This window comes from Netta rufina, assembly GCF_964035555.1.
Source record: "Netta rufina genome assembly, chromosome: 7".
Classification (NCBI taxonomy): Eukaryota; Metazoa; Chordata; class Aves; order Anseriformes; family Anatidae; genus Netta; species Netta rufina.
Genome location: NC_140130.1, coordinates 13292216 through 13305633, shown reverse-complemented (window position 1 = coordinate 13305633; position 13418 = coordinate 13292216).

The following is a 13418-nucleotide window of genomic DNA, read 5'->3' as shown; positions in this document are numbered from 1 at the left end:
GTCCTATTTGCATCTACCAAGGATGTAGCCCTGCTGTGTTTCTGTAGGTATTTATAAAATACTTATATTGGAAAAAATTACTTCATTTTTCAAAGCGGCAGCCAAAGAATTTTAGCTACACAGGTCCTGGTACAGCCAATGGGACCGTTGCCATCTCAGGTAAAACACTGAAAGTATTACAACTACAGAATATAATTATGTATCTCTGTACCGCACAGCCTATGTTTGACTGTTCAACCATTGCTTTTAGGATGCAGTTAGGTAAAGATAATGCACAGTCATGAATGTAATGTCATGCTGCTGTCAGGAAAACAAGCTGGTGTCAATTGTCACAGTGTGTTCAGAGGCTTGTATGCAGTAGTGCTGTGTTTACTGCAGAGAAGTCGCTCCTTTTTCTAGTTTAATATTATGTCCATAAAATAACTCAATCCGTGACAATCAAATGTTATTGCAATTTCTTTATTATGTATTATTCTTTTTGTAGCGCTGATAGCATTGAAATTCTCTTCAGAGTTATATTTTTATACTAACAAAACTTCTAAATTTGAAAATCAATATGGGATTTAAACTTCACTGCAGTTATGAGGAACACTTAAGTGAAATCTTCTCTTAGTTTGTAGTTGTAGGTATGTCTGGATTGCGTTTTATGTCTTGTCACTAGAGATTTTAGTGTGTGTGGAAGCATTGAAGGATAAATGGTTACACTTCTTCAGTAGGTAGTAGCGGTGCGGTGTTTGTCAGTTTACTGTTATAATCGTTTCACTTGCACCTCAGGTTACATCCTTTCATTTGTACTAGTTCACTCAGTACTTTTTCTGCAGTTGTGAGCTACTCTAAAATTCAGCATACCCAGTATTCATAGAATCATAGAATTCTTTCCTTTTTGATTGCTGCTTAGCAAATATTAAGTCTAAGACTACTTTCTTATTGCAGATAGAGTAGTTGTAGAAAAGAATTTCCTTACTTGCAGCAGCTTTGGCGAAGGCTTAACATGACCATTCCTTGTACCCTACGCTGCAATTCTTAAGTAAGGGATCACAGAGAAACTGCACTAGGAAGAGATGTGTAAAGAAAAGTTAGACCAGAACTGGGTTCTAATACTTCCATTATCCTCAAGCATTTTTCTACAACAAGTACAACCATTGCAGTGTAGAGCTGGAGAAAATGAGCAGTAAAACTAAAACTCCTCTAACCCCTCTGTGCTGTTACCATCCCTACTTCACAGTTGGCTACATTTGTAAAGTGGGGAATATCTGTGTAGTGATATCTTCTGTTGCTCTACAGTGTTTTCCCATTATATTCACCAATTAGTTTTCCTTCTTCAAAGTAAAATTAACTGGCCTTTAAGAAAACTAACTGTGGGGTTTGAACTGGGACCCATTGTCATCAGCTCAGAAAATTCCTAATTTCACGAAGAAGTCTAAAATACTTCTATCATATCTGGAAAATCATTTAAAAGGTATATAGTTTTGAAAGTGGACTTCCCTTCAATTATCCAAACAGCATACAGTCCAACCTGGGGACCAGAGACAATAGGTAACTTGAAAGCAAGACAATACAACAAAAAGTATTTTCTAGCCTCTTTGGCAGTTCTCTTACCTGACCTACATCCTAGCTTTTACTTTACGTATGGGTAATTTTAGATGGTATGTTTGAAAGGGATGAGTTGAAAGCTATAAACAAATGTGTGCAGGCTATTACGGGAGGGATGGTGACTTTTGGAAAATTAAATAAGTAGATACACTGCCACTACTGTCTGGACAGAGGTTGGGAAGTGACATTTCCTTGCTGAATGAAAGACAAGTAAGGCAGAGGCATGTAACGAAGAGCTTTGAGTTTGAAGAAAAGTAGTTGCAACTGCCTTAGGGCAAATAAAGGCGCACATCTCCCAGTGACTGCCATATTTCTGCATGGCTGGTGGGGTCTGAAATGTATTGGAGCAAAGTACAGTTAGGTTTTCTAAATGTGATTTTCTGTCAGTTCTCTAGGGACTAGCCTAGAAAATAAATTTCATGGGAATAGATTGAGTTTCTCGGTTCCTGTATGCTTTTCTGTTGTTACCCATTTTGTACTAAAAATCTCCTTGTTTAGGGATATCAGAAGTGACAGCAGCAGCTGATTGGATGCTATTCCCAGCAAACCAACCAGCCAACAACAGCATGTCTCTGTGAAAACAATATCCCTCTCCTGCTGTCTTGTACTCTGAAGCCAGGAATAGGCAGTTTGAATGACTTCTTAGCTCCCAGCTATGTGCCAATACCAGTACCACAAACTCTGCTTGTATTTTTTTCTGCCAAGTTATGAGAAGGGAACATCCATTTTCCCCTGTTGTCAATGGGTCCTCCGTACCCAAGAATGAACATACACGCTTTCTAGGAAAATAGGTAAACCAGTGCAAAGCTGTATTTTTTAGAAATGACCTCTTCTGTGTGCTGGGTATGTAAGTTTTGAGTTCTTAGATGAGTTCTATGTGAGAGAAAAAAAATAAAACAAAACAAAACTGAATCCAAAACTCTAGCCATCTTCATACTACTAGCAACTACTTTGAATATTTTAACCTCAGCTGCATGCATCACTGAACCCAGCAATCTGAATTTCCCCGATCCCTTTATAAGCACTCCAAGCTGAGGCCTCTCCATGACTTTCCAGGATATATCCAGGAATTATGTACTTGAAATTGTAACTTTGCAGGTTACATGCAGGAATTATGTAGTTGTAACCGTAACTATGATGCAGCTTGATTTATTTATCTCACAGCTGCCTCCTGACATTGTTAGCTGATTATTGTTGGCTTGCTATGAGCAAGTTTTTTTTTCCATGAATGATTATTATTTAGTTCTCTTTTCAGTAGTACTTCATAAAGAACTCTTAGAAAAAATAGTGTTTTGTCCTACTTGCTTGTCATTTTGGGCCTGCATGTGCAGGTCTCAGGTTTGTCAGTCATCTTACAGCTCAACTGTGGCTGCAGGTTTGCAGATCCTCCTCTCCTAGAGGAAACTGCTCCTGGAGACAAGGCACAAGGGAAGAGAGAAATTGAGCCAGACCTTTTTGTTTGAAAACACCTCCATAAATACAAAATATGCCAAATGGACAAAAAACTTAGTTTTTGCTTCATAAACTGGACATGAATTCTGCAGTGCAACACAAGAGTTTGGGAAGCAAAGTATTATTTTGGTCAAAAGTCAAGTCAGACAATAAAATATGAGTGAACACTATAGGCTTCTAAGTGTGCACAGCATTGTCCAGTAGATCTGTCCTTCAGCCAGGCAGGGCTTCATAAATGTATGTCTGTGAGGTTAATGTGTGGCAGTTTTGTTATAACTTTAATGATCCTATAGGCTGAAGAAGGAGAAGAGCCCCCAAACTTCCCTGTGAGACAGTTCAACTTGTGGCTCAATGCCAGCGGGCAGAACTCAGGTGAAAGTCTGGAGCACTGATTCACCTACCTTTTTCCATTCTCTTCCCAGCTACCAAATGATAACCAAAGAGGCTCCTCTTTGCTCTTCCTCCTTTTCACGCAGTTGGTTACAGCAGGCTGGGCAACAGCCTGACAGCCTGAAAAGGTGGCCTGTTGTTCCAAAGTCCTGCATGGCCTCTGTGTCTGTTCTTGCTGTCCAGCCATGCAACTGAAGTATTTTGATCCAAGGAGCATCTGCGAGACCAATTGTGAAGCATAGTGACTCTGGGAAGGGTAACTTTCCCTATTAGCCAGTATACTGTATAATGTGTAGCCCAAGCACATTGAGATTGAGGTAGGTTAGGACCTACAGATGTCCTTGGGCCACTCCAAAGGGCCACCAAGCCAACCACAAACCACTTACATATGTGTGCAGTTGTGAAGATGAATTATTGAATCAGAAAATTAATGAAAAAAGTGTTTAAGTTCATGGGTGTAAGATATGGGATACATGCCCCATACCACATCTGTTAGTAGTTGATAGTTTTCGGCTTTTCTATAGCTAGGCTTTTGGAAAGCACCTGCTACCAGCCTAACTTTTCTCGTGGTAAAAGCAATATACGAATGGTGACATTAGCAGGGGGAGAGGGTAACATTCATTTGTCCATGGTGAGATTTTGATGTGACAAAGAAGGGAAACAAAGGAATAACTTTAAACAAAAAACAGCTTCACAGATTATAGAAAGTGCAACAGATCTGCTACTTCAATCCTTTTTCCCTGACCAACACGGCTGCTGAGAGGGACAGTGATACCTGGAACAATGCTCAAGATTTGTCAATGGTTATTGGACTATAAATTGTATATTTGAATATATAACTAGTGTAAGTAAGGAATATGAGTCTAAATTTACTTCCAAGCAATCCTCACAGCTGCAGACAGCATCCAAGGTGGCTGTGATCCAGAAAAGGCCTCTGAAGGTAAGCATCCCCTTCTGCTGGCATTTCCCAGCTTTTGCAAAAGGCTAGGAGCAGGAATCAGACACCCACTCACCTTCCTCTTCTCAGATCTCTGGATATGATGTATGTGAAGCCATCAGCACCTGGTTCCTCTTCTTTCTGCCACTTTGAGGTATTTTTACTGTTTTATGGCCACTTATTTCTGAGCGTGTGGATTGGTAATGCTCTTAATGCTCAAGACATAGGAAGGACAAGTAGGAGAGGGATCAGAGAATGGGGAAGGAAGAAGGAAGACCTAGTAAAACGACTTCACTTTTTCAGTGCACTCTTTTCACACCATAGCAATGTAAAATAGGATCTCTGAAGCTATCTTATACTCCCAGCTGCTTCAGGCAGCATGAACTGCAGCCATACTCTTCAGCCCTGTTCTTAGAGGCTCCATGCTTCCCTGGCAATCACTTTCAGTGCTTCACACTCCTTACCATCAGGAAGATTTTGCCCAGTATATTATAAATTGATTATTACTTTTTGCAACCCAGACTTGTTCCTTGTTATCCTGGCCAACAAGATTGTTGAAAAAAGATCATGTATTTTTGTGGTAGGATTTTACCTGGACTATGTTTATATGCTTCTCCTTGACTTCTTTTCAGTGAATAGACATCTCCTCTCCTCATGCCCCTTATTTTTTATTTTATTCTTTTTATATAGGCTATCCTTTCTTCATTGGATTCCTCAATACTTTTACCAAATGGTCCGCCTATTTCCTAAAATGTGTCTGTCAAATAAGAAGAGTTTCATCAGCTGAGAGGTACCAGTGCTGCTTGTACTTGCTGCCACTGAACTATTATCTTTTTGAATGCTGTGTTTGATGTCCGCAATGATTTTGAATTTCACCACTAACGTCCAGTATGTTTATAACCAGATATTACTTGTCTACATAGTCATCTCTATACCATCACTTTTCTTTTGTGACAGTGTAAGTTGTACCAGATCCAGGATATACATGTAAACAACCCCAGCTGATATATTTTGATAAAGATTACTTTTGCTTGATGCAGAAGTCTAGCCAGCTTGGAACATACATATGTATATATAAATATCTCTCTATATATTTGTTTATTGGGAATACTATTTACATTAGTATTTCTAGTTTTAGTTATTTTTAGCTCTCAAGACAGACTTCTTGTCTGTGGTTACAGTTACTGTCATAATGTCCTGCATCTTTGTGCAGAGGTCTGTCCTTTGGAGAACAGCAACTCCTTTGAGATAATCCAGTGTTTAGAATTAAGATGCATCTTAACACTAGGAACTCAATATTGAAAAAAAAAATTATTACTCTTAATGGTGGCTTAAAAACAGTTTATAAACTAATCCTTGTCCTTCTGGAAAAAAGTCTAGGACAGAGAAAATAGCTCTTGCAAAGGTATCTTTATTTGTGTGAATACCATCCAAATCTTCAATTTCTCCTGAGTGTTCTCAGAACATTAATCAATGAATCTATCTCTTGTTAATCAGCCTTAAGAATGATGTTCAGAGCAGAGAGAGAAGAAGGAATGCTGTGTTTAAAATACTTTCTCATGTGGCATTTCCATATGTGTTGCAATGAAATGGGGTCTTGTAGGGACTTGTCCCAGTCAGAAACTCAGCTGCTGGAAAACCACAAAACTTCATAAAATATCATAGCTGTATACGATGGTAAATGGTAGCAGAAAAAAATATAGATGGATGAAAGACTGGCTGCCTCAGTCCAGACTGAAAGGTGTATTGATATTGTGCAAGGGTATGTTGGTTTCGTGAGTGGTAAATGGGAAAATAATAAAATCCTTAAGCAGTGGAACAAAAAGGGAATATCAGAAATGAGGATTAATTTAGCTAAAGAAAGATAGAGCCTCCTCTCCCTTATGCCAGTATGCTACTCTGTCTTATTTTTCTCTCTCTTATTTCTCCTCTTCTCCCCTCTTTTTTTCATCTGGCATACATAGCTTTGCTTTTTGCACCACTACGAATGTCCTATCTGAGAAGCAGTTTCAGGCTATGTCTGTGTTTTGGCATAGGGCAACAGGCATCAGCACCAGAGACAAAAGCTGCATTCTAGATCTGATGATTTTATCTTTTTTTTTTTTTTTTCTTTTCTTTGTGTAACTGATTAAAATGAGGTAAGCTTAAATTGTAACAGTTCCACTTCATCTTATTGTTTCCTAAGAAAGCAGTTTTCATCATCTTCAGTACCACTCTATCAAATGATAGTCAAATGACACCTTTTGAAGACAGGAGGAGTATCTTGCCCTGTGCAGATTCTCTTCAACAATAGGTAATGAAATATGTTTTAAAATGTGCTAGTATTTCAAACACTTCAAACATTTTTCCCCAACATTCCTTTAACAAAGGTTATTGAAACAGTCCAAGCTCACAGTACTTGCTGCACAGAATTGAGATGAACTGTACTAGAGTGGTAAGATCAGATGCATCTCTGATCCCCTGAGCTAATTTGTTCTGTTGAAACACATCAAATAGTATTATATGTTATTCATACAAATTGCTACAGTGTGTTATGGAGTGGACTGACATGCCTGGATTTTGCCCTTTGTTTTTGCAGTGATTTTTGATGGACTGTTAACTGAGTCATCCATGTACCTCAGTTTTACCAACAGCTCTGTCATTTGGCTTTACTATGTCAGTAACCAGAAAAATTTTGAAATATTTGAGTAAAAGATTTATGCACTACAAATGCATAATAATCTAAGCATTAGAAGGATGATACTTATGACTGCTTAGTATTTTAAATACAGATGTTTTTAAAAACAGTCATCTCTCATAGATTAAATACCCTTAAAGTTTTTGTGTGTGTGAAAGAGGGGGAGAACAAGAAATTATCAATATAGCTGACATTTGTTTTAAAATGGTTTTGCCCTAAAAGTGTAGCAAAGGAACACTTCAGAAGGAAAATGAGGGTACTTTGTCCTGGCTCCATCATTACACTTCCAGGAGGAGAGCATTCAGGTGTAGAAATAGAGAAAACTCTGAAAAGAAAACAAACCATTTGTGTTTGTTTGTTTTTGTGTTTTCATTTATTTTAAACATATATATTGGAGTCTTCAGAGCTGTGGGAAAACAGCCATCCTCAAGCAGCAAGCCAGAACAGTCTTGAGTGTGTGTTGGAATATTCTTTCTGAGCTGTTTTACCCAAAGAAACAAAGGTGTCACAGCCTTTCCAGATGGAAATCACAGCCTCCTGGGAACATAGATTGCAACAGAGCAGAGAGATTCTCACTGTCATTCTTCCAGTTGCACTGTGTTTTGCAAACTAAATATTGGGGTGGGGAGGGAGGGAGGATGGGATTTCTTTCTCAGAAAAACTTTTCCATTTATATTTTGTCTGCTCATTCATTAACACTTTCATGTTATGTTGTCTCCTAAACTCATTGCTTCCACTTTCTCCTCTGCAAGTGCTTTTCTGTCACTGCTGTTTTCTGGTAAAATAGTTGGCAATTGGCAGCTCTGCTTGTATTAGCAGTTTCGGGACTGCTTCTCCTTATCTCCAGCTAACTATAAAATTATCCTGGCTTTTCAATGAAGAGATTAGCTTGGGGATATCTGTAAAAGCATGACGATGTCTGTAAAAGCAGCTAGGAAGAAGATGAAGGCATCACTGTGTGAGATGCAACCTCTCAGTACATCAGTCATTTGCCAGTCACTGGGAGAAAAATACTGTTTTGTAGTGCTTCACGATGTAAAAGACTAACTATCTTATGTTTCTTCCAGATGTTCTTCATGTTCCTCTTAATGTAAAACTGCTTGAGTGTCGTGGTTTAACCCGACCGGCAGCTAAACACCACGCAGCCGTTCGCTCACCCTCCCCCCTCCCTCTCTGGGACGGGGGAGAGAAATGGAAAGTGAAGCCCGTGAGTTGAGATAAAGACAGTTTAATAAGACAGGAAAAGAAAAAAAAAAAAATAACAAAAATAATAATAACAATAATAATAATGATGATACAATGGGGATAATACGAAAGTAATAATAGTATGTACAAACAAGTGATGCACAATGCAATTGCTCACCACCCGCTGACCGATGCCCAGCCTAACCCCGAGCAGTCCGGCCCCCTCCCCCCGGCTAGCCACCCCTATATATTGTTTAGCATGACGTCAGATGGTATGGAATACCCCTTTGGCTAGTTTGGGTCACCTGTCCTGGGTCTGTCCCCTCCCAGCTCTTACTGCACCCCCCAGCCTGCCCGTTGGCAGGACAGAGCAAAGGCTGAGATGTCCTTGGCTTAGTATAAGCACTGCTCTGCAACAATTAAAGCATCGGGGTGTTATCAGCACTCTTCTCATTCTAAGCCAAAACACAGCATTCCACCAGCTACTAGGAAGAAAATTAATTCTGTGCTAACTGAAACCAGGACATTGAGCTAGAAAAGTCTGTACAGTTTGTCTGATCTCTGAAATTAAATTATTATTAATTGCTGAGATCTTTGTCAGCTGACCTGTAGGCTTTCTACTACTTGTACATCTTAACATGTGATTCATGATCCTATCACTTCAAAAAAAAAAAAAAAAAAGGAATAATCAAAATGTCTACGTTATATGTGACTGAAAGATTGTTGAAATCCTAAATATCTTAAAGAAAAACAAACAAAAAAATCTTTCTATCTCTTGCCCTCTTGCATTGACCTTTATAGCTGTTCTTGCACTACTTCAATACTTTGACAGTCTGAAAATGTATGCAAGGGATGTAATTCCTTGTGTGTTAATGGTTTCTGTTTGCACCTGAACGATACTGAGTAAATGTTTAAGGGGCAGAAAGCCTGAACTTCTTCCCATAACTCAAGGTTTTTTCCATAACTTAGGGAGCTTGAGCAAGAAATCTGACCCCCTTGGATAGCTGCCAGGATGGTCTGGAAAGGCACCTGTATTGTATAAAGTCAGTAGATAATTATTATAAACTGAGTAATAGTAAGATAAAAAGGTAAAAGAAGCTGTCATTTTCCCTGTAAATAATGTAAGATTTTACCTTTGCTAAGTATACGTAGTTAATGAAGTTATTTCATTTTAATCCCCTTTACTTGTGTATATACAGTCTCAAACCAATATTGGCTTTAATATCACTTAATTCCACACAGCCATTTTCTGGGAAAGGAGCACTCTAACTTTTAAGGAAGAAAATGCATACAGTCAAGGTATTTTGCAGCCTACTCTTCTCTCTCAGTATCAGCCAAACCTAGTTAGCAGATTCTTCTGTCAACAACCTGTTATGCCACCAGGCTGCAACAAGGATGGAGCAGGGACAAAGACAAGGAGATTGAAGTGGTCGGGGGTATTAGTCATACAGCCCTGCACTATGCTCTTTCCCAGGAGTGCATTCTGTGGGGCCATTAGTCAACTGAATCAGCACTAAGATGATGACGTGTGTGGTGATGGTGGGTATATGTGAGGTGACTTCACTGAAAGGTAAATGGTGATAATGTATGTTTTTGTGTGGTGCTGTTTACGCAGATTCCTATTGTGTTCTTCAAAGACTGCACTTTAGAGAGTTAGTTCCCATGTTATACAGACAATTAAAATACAATTAAAGAAGATAGAATGCTGAAAAAGAAAATAGTTAACAAGTAAAAGCATCGTGAGGCAAAGAGTTATTTCTAGAAAATATATACAAGGAGGGACAGGGAGTGAATGTTAGAGAAATAGAAAAGCATTCTTAAAAGTCCATCAAAAGATGACTAGTATGGGAAGGGGGAGCAATGAGTAACAGTAACTGAGCAAAATGGAGAAATATGACTAGCAGAAATGACTAAAAGGGAATGGGGGATTTGTTCCTTACTCAGGGTTTGATGAGTAATTGTTTTGGACCAATTGGTCTTTTACACATTGGGTATACAAGAAACTTTCCTAACTCTGCTCAGAGATGGCATTTTATAACCACTCCTTTCCTGCCTACATGCCTGTCATCCAGATGCCTGTTTTTCTACTTGGGGATGAAATCTAATGATTGTTCAGGCTTTTAAAAGTCTGCTTTTGAAAGACCATTGAAAATTGCTTTCAACTTCTTCTATGCTCTTCTTGTGTAGATGTCAAAATCGTTGAGAAAATATCATAGTTAAATAAGAAAATGACTTTACTGGTGGAGAGTACCCTGGTGAAGACAGAGAAATTCTGATGAGGTGTACGTCAGTTCCTGCACTAAATGAAGATGTATGCTGTGCTGATAGAAACAGAGAGATGTCTTAAATGGCTACTCAGGGGTCTTAATTCTGTGAGTTGGAGAGGAGAGTCTTTAACATGTAAGCAGAGTATTTGTGGCCTCTCAGTGTCCCCTGATTTAGTCTGCAAATGCCGAACATGTTGCCTCAGGACAGCGTTGCTCAGAGATTGCATCCTGTCTCCTTGAATGGACTTCCCCAGTGTTCAGGGGGCACAGACTGTCCCCCTGCACCAGGGGACTCTACAAGAACAGGGAACAGTGATGTTGCAGAAGGGCTGTTAAAGTTATTTGTGTGACATTGGGACTTGAATTTATGTCCTATGTCAGAGAACCACAGAATGACTGAGGTTGGAAGAGACCTCTGGAGGCCATCTAGTCCCACCCCCTGCTCAGGCAGGGACACGTAGAGCCATTTGCCCAGGACCATGTCCTGTTGGCTAAAAAAGATCTCCAAGGATGGAGAGTCCACATCCTCTGTGGGCAACCTGAGCCAGTGCTCTGTCAACCACACAGAACAGACGTGCTTCCTGATGGTCAGAAGGAACATCCTGTGTTCCAGTTTGTGCCCGTTGCCTCTTGTCCTGGCACTGGACACCACTGAAAAGAGTCTGACATTGTCATCTTTGCACCATCCCTTCAGGGAAGGGTGTCAATTTTCTAAGACCATACACAAGTGGCCCAAGGCAGCAATGAAGAATAAAGCTTTCAATGGGAAACTTGGGAAATTTAATTTTATTATTAAACTAAGTTTAATTAAACTAAATTTAAATTCAAATTTTTCTGGTTGCTGGCTCCATGACACGTGACACCATTTTTAACAATAATAATGTTCCCCTTCCTTTCAGGAATTACCAGTGACGTGCTTTTGTTACTTAAACCCTCGGTTTTAAAGCACTGATTCTATGGCACTTGAGTTCTGCAACATGCTTAATTCTGATTTTTTAAATATTAAGTAAGAAATTGGGTCCTATAATTAGGATGCTCCACAAAATTTGATTATTTTTTGTATGTTGCAGACACTTTATGCATTTCACTTGGACTACGTAGCAGGTGAGCTCCAGAACAAAGCTGATCTACTGATGGCCCAGGGAGGGGAACTAGCCAGAGCACCTATTGTCTTCCCTCTGACCCATGTGAATTATATTTCCTTTCAATGAGAAAGAAGAGGTGATAATGTATATTCTGGTGCTGGCTCCACAGCTGGGAAGTGCATCTGGGTCTGACTGTTTAGAAGTGGCTGAAGTATTTCTGTATTTTGATATAATATCGGTGTAGCAAGCGTAATAGTACTGGTCTACTTTCTAGGGGACTTAGGAAAAGTATTAAAGACTGTGACCTCTTACAAAATGCTGAAATAGGGAGGAAGCCCAGAGCACACTGCAGAAAGGAAATAGTTCTTCATGCACTGCCTATCCTCTCTTGAAAGTCCTTGCAATAGATTACTGTTGATGCCAGGTTTGTGCAGGTTGTGATGTGGAGTGAAAGTGAGATGCATTTTCCTAATGAACCATAGCAATTTATATACATTGCAATGGTTATATACATTGCATCTTTTCCCAGACTTGCAGGGTTTAGTCACTTTTTACCATAGTCAGAATCTGTTTAAAGACTGTTTTCCTGGGTTAGAATGTCAGATTATTACAGGTCACCTTTTTTTTCTAGTACCATTTTCTATGCATTAAGCAACAAAAGTGTAAAAGAATGACAGTTCAAAAATGCATCAACTTCAGTATCTAAAATGTACTTGTTGCTTTTTACTTTCAGAGTACACAATACACATCTCCAATAGAATTAGATGTATGAATTTTCATGTGTTGTATATCCATGACCCTAGGAAGGCAAGAGATCTTGTAGGCAGAAGAATGAGGCAGTTGGGCTAAAAAACAATGTGAAAATCAAGGGAAATGGAGAGAGGTCTTCTCACTGCTTTGGTTGGTGAGAAAATATTTGTGCTAAGGATGAAGAGAAGGAATATTCTTGAGGGGAAATTATGGAGTGGAATATATTGGGAACAAGCCCTGGTTTCTGATGGTAGATGCTACTTGAACAGGAGTTTTACTAGGGATGCTGCTTTAGGAAGTTTCCCAAAAGAAACTTTAAGGAAGAAACTTTAGAAAACTAAGAAACAAAGAAAAGAAACTTTAGGAAGTTTCCCTAAAGGTTGATTCACGCCCGTGAAGGGAAACAACTTGCAGTTCAGTGTCTTACCCTGTTGGGAAGGTGGTGGCAAATATCTTTGCCCGAATTGAGTATAAACTTGTTTTAAATGGGTACTCAGGTCTCTACTTCAAGATTTTTATGCAAATGTATTAATGTTGAAGGAATGAAGCAGGCTTTCACCTTGCTGATTGGTCTGCAGGTTATTTGGATTTTTTGTGTATGTGAATTGAACAGAAAATTAATTTCTGTTGTTGATATTGTTAAATTAGTTATGCTGGTGTGTATTTGTGTGCATGCTGGAAATGCCGCCGTGGCTTGAGTTCTTGATGGCTTAAAACTAAAGGTATAGCCGTTCAGTTTTCTACCACAGTTTCTGTGTGAACCCTTATGGCAAAGCAGTGAGATCAATAAAAATGCTCAGAAATAAAGTGTCAGTGGAAAGTAGCTGCACAAATATCAAAGTTGCCCAGTACATTAAATTTGATAAACAACTGTTTGGGATTCTTTAAGTGACAAACCATACCGTATATTTACGCTGGTAGTCCCCCCGTCTTCTGCTATCCACATGCCTCCTGAGGCTGGAAAATTATGTAGACAACCTGTAACATGTTCTGGAGTGGCTTGTTCACCTCTAGCTCTTATACTCCTGAGATGTGCAGTATGGCTGCAGGCTGGAGATGTGAGCTCAGGTTCAGAGGCTAAA